Raw genomic sequence first — 5,000 nt, forward strand, 5'->3', positions numbered from 1 at the left:
TTACTTAAATAAATGGAGTAGTATGAAACGTGCGTACTGCAATAACCTTTAGAATCCGTGTTGCTTTTTTCATTATATATATATATAAACACACACACATTTATATACACACATATACATACACATATATGTACGTAGATATATACGGACGTATATATATTTATATATATATATATATATATACTACGAATGTATAAACCTATATTTAACATGTGTATATGCCTGAGGGTGTGTATATGTATATTATATATGTGAGTGTGTGTGTGTGCGTATATATATATATTATATGTGTGTGTATGTATTATAAACACTTCCACATACACTCACAGACATACACACATACTCACACACACACACAATCCTTTCTTTTCCCGTTAACGAAACGACTGACCTATTATCAACAAATAAATATGTTTTCTTGTGTGGTGAGTGAGGTACACGGATAAAAAAAGAAGATGAAGAAAAAGCTAAAATGGCAGTTCCTATCAACGAGTGTATATAGACAGTTCTGAAGTACGTCTGGTGTGTTTAAAAAAAAATATATAACTTGTCTTAGTGGAAAGGCGCCATTCAATATATGAGCGTGAAAAAAAATATTTCGTCATGCACATAAAAGTGAGATTTATAGAGTGGTAAGATATGGTAAGCTGTTCAGATTGTACACGGACTCCTGAAAAGAAAACATAAAGATATACTAGTTTGGACGTGATACTGTTGTACAAAGTGTCTGGGAATATTTAACCATAAGAACCAAGCAAGCGAAAGACCAGTTTAATGGTGCAAAATGACTTCGAAATATCACATATTGACACGGAACGCTGATGGCGGTAATTGCGGTGGTGGTGATTGTTATGTACAATTTCATTCTTGTTTGTGTTGGAAGAATCAAAACAGAATTTCCTAATTTTAATTAAAGTATACTTTTTTAAACTACGCTTTTATTATTACTATTACTATTATTATTACTATCATTATTATTTGTGTTATACGTTCTGAGTTCAAATTCCGCCAAGGCCACATTTACCTTTTATCATTTCGGGGTCGATAAAATAAGTACCAGTCGGGACGATGTAATCGACTAACACTTTCACCAAAGACTTCAAGCCTTGTGGCTATAGTAGAAAGACATTATTATTATTATTATTATTATTATTATTATTATTATTATTATTATTATTATTATTATTATTATTATTATTATTATTATTATTATTATTATTATTATTATTATTATTATTATTATTATTATTATTATTATTATTATTATTATTATTATTATTATTATTATTATTATTATTATTATTATTATTATTATTATTATTATTATTATTATTATTATTATCCTGTTGGTTTTGTTGCTGAGGGGTTTTCGTTGTTGATCCCAACATCTTAGTTTCTGTGTTTATACATGAAACACTCAAACTGCTGAGAAGCATAATTGGGTATCGAATGTTTACTGTAAGCAAGTTTTTAAGTACAGATACGAAATTAAATAAACAACTTGGTTAATCATTTAAGCACCCACATATTTCCACAAGCCAACAACTCGTTGATATCTATCTGTCTATCTATTTACTAGTCTATCAGCTTTTCCAGCTATCAACATGTACGTACGTACACGTGCTTATCTGTGTATGTATGTGTGCATGTACTTGTGTGTGTATGTATGTATATATACATCTGTGTGCATATGTATGTCTATATATATATTTATGTGCTAAAATTTGCCACATACACATAGTATATATATATATATATATATGCACATACATACAGCAGGCGCCTGTACATAAACATGCACACACACACACACACACACACACACACACACACACACACTCACAAACGCACATACACACACATAATACATATTGCTGTCATCGTATAACGCCCATGATCCCAGTGTTTCAAATTCAAATGAGAGATGTTGTCCACGATAAATAAACTTATATTTCTTTAACTGTAAATAAATTCCACATAAAAGCCTAGAATATTTAACTTAAAATATAACAATCTTACCACACCAAGTAACTATCATCATCATCATCATCATCATCATCATCATTATTGTCATTATTATTCTTCTTCTTATTATTATTATGATTATCAGTAGTGGCATTATTAAGGCGGTGAGCTGGCAGAATCGATAGCAGGGCGGACAAAATGCTTAGCGAAATGACATTTCGTCCGTCTTTACGTTCTGCGTTCAAATGCCACTGAGCTCGACTTTACCTTTCATCTTTTCGAGATCGATAAATTAAATACCAGTGAAACACTGTTGTCGATGTTATCGAGCGGTCCCTTACCCCCAAATTTCAAGCCTTGTTCCTATAGCAGAAAGGATCATCATCAACATCATCATCATCATCATTTTCAATATTAAGACGGCAAACTGACCGAATCTTCAGCACGACGGGCAAAATGCTAAGCGTCAAATCGTCCGGCTTGACGTTCTGAGTTCAAATTCCGCCGAGGTCGACTTTGCCTTTCATCTTTTCGGGGTCGATAAATTAAGTACCAGTGAAACACTGGTGTCAATGTAATCGACTAGTCCCGTCCCAACAAATTTGAGGCCTTGTGCCTCCAGTAGAAAAGATTATTATTAAAGCGGAGAGCTGGCAGATTCGTTAGCACGCAGGGTAACATGGTTAGCAGCATTTCGTCCGTCACTACGTTCTGAGTTCAAATTCCACCGAGGTCGAATTGCCTTTCATTCTTTTGGTGTCAATGAAATAAGTACCAGTTACGCATATTTTAGGATTTGGGAAGCTTCCAATAGAGAATCCAAAACGGAAAATTCAATCTCGCCACTATTTAATAGATATCAGAATAAAAATTGTCTATAAATGTAGCTATGCATTTTGCCAAAGTGATTGTGTAATGTGTGCATAATATAACACATTATTATATTATATTACATTATATTATATTATATTATATTATATATAATAGGTACAGGTGTGGCTGTGTAAGAATATTGCTTCAAAATCACAAGGTTCTGAGTTCAGTCCCTCTGAGTGGCAATTTGGGCAAGTGTTTTCTGTTAGGTTGTCAAGAAAGTTCTTGCGAAATCTTAAATTTTGGTTTTAAATGATGTATTTTCAAATCAATTTTCCTTAAATTACTTTGACTTTATATATAATTTTAAAGCCCGTTTTCGCTCTGTCTAATCGTGTTATTCTTTTTCTTTTCGAATAATTAGGCCATTTTTTTCCGGAACGTTGAATACAACATGGGCAAAAAGTATATTCGTACAATTGTTTTTATTCCAGTTCAAACTAGGCCGAAAAGCTGCTGAAACAGCTCGCGATATAAACGATGCGTTTGGCCCAGGAACCACTAATGAACGTACAGCACAATGGTGGTTCAAGAAATTTCGTAGCGGTGATGAGAGTCTTGAAGATGATAAGCGTAGTGGTCGGCCATCGGATGTTGGCAACGATCAACTAAGAGCCTTAGTCAAAGCCAATCCACGCACAACTGTTCGAGAGCTTGCTTCTGAATTATACGTAGCGTATACGATAATTTCCAACCACTTGAAAGAGATTGGAAAAACAAAAATACTTGAGAAATGGCTGCCGCACGAATTGAACGACAACCAAAAAAAAAAAACGCCGTTTTGAAGTGTCGTCTTCCCTTCTTTTACGTAACAAGAACGACCCGTTTCTCGACTGGATTGTGACTTGCGATGAAAAGTAGATTCTTTACGACAACCGGCGATGCTCAGCTCAGTAGTTGGACGGCGACGAAGCTCCACGGCACTTCCCGAAAGCAAAGTTTCACCAAAAGAAGGTCATGGTGACTGTTTGGTGGTATGCGGCCGGTCTCATCCATCAGAGCATTTTGGATCCAAGCGAAAGCATTACTGCGGAGAAGTACTATCAGCAAATGGATGAAATGCATAAGAAATTCCGACAACAACAGCCAGCATTGGTCTATAGAAAAGGACCAATTTTTCTCCACGACAACGATTGGCCGCACGTCGCACAACTGACCCTGCAGAAGTTGAACGAATTGGGCTACGAAACTCTGCTTCATCCGCCATGCTCACCAGACCTCTCGCCTACCGACTACCACTTTTTCAAGCATCTCCACAACTCTTGCATGAGAAATGCTTCAAAAACCAAGACGATGTCAAACACGCCTTCAACGACTTCATCGCCACTAGAACGCAGGATTTTTACGCTACTGGCATAAAAAAACTTGTATCGCATTGGCAAAAGTGTGTTGTTTCTGATGGTGTCTATTTCGATTAATAAAGTTTTGCTCGAGCCGAGATATGTGCATCTGAATTTAAAGGTTAAAAACTGCAAGAACTTTCTTAACAACCTAATACTATAGCCTCGTGCCCAACAAAGCTTTGATATCTATATATGATATATACATATATATATGTAAGTGTTAATACTTGTAGTTTTATTATCTTTCAAACAGTTTTAATTAGCTTTAAACATAGCAAGGTTTAATAATAATATTTTATTACAAGTACTTTTATTAGTTTCCATTTTAAGAAATCTGATGTTTCTATTAGTTACTGATGATTTAATATTATAGCCTGTAGCGGTGATATATTAATGAGTATGTAGAGTTTTATTATTAACTTTTGAATGATAAAATAATGTATTTCACTCATTATTATTATTACTTCAATTAATTTCAATCGTATTTGTCTTGTTTTAGAGAGATTTATATAAAGCCTTAACTTGCATTCTAGTAGTAACTATGGAAGACTGGTGGCATTATTATTTGTATGGACTTAAAGATTGGTCGCGATTTAGCATATAATTTAGTTAATGCAGTTTACCATTATTACCGATACATTGTACATTGGTTTATATGTTTCTTTGTTGTAGTTGTCTAACAGTTAGTGTTTAATCCTGCCAATAAATTGATTAAATGAATGCGGTTAAGCTTTCACTTTTATATTATACTATGGAAGACGGTAGGGATTTTAATTTTTGTATGACTTAATAGATTGTCGTTGTTTAGTTACGTATTTA

The sequence above is a fragment of the Octopus bimaculoides genome, chromosome 16, assembly GCF_046866305.1.
Source record: "Octopus bimaculoides isolate indiv1 chromosome 16, ASM4686630v1, whole genome shotgun sequence".
In the NCBI taxonomy this organism is placed as follows: domain Eukaryota; kingdom Metazoa; phylum Mollusca; class Cephalopoda; order Octopoda; family Octopodidae; genus Octopus; species Octopus bimaculoides.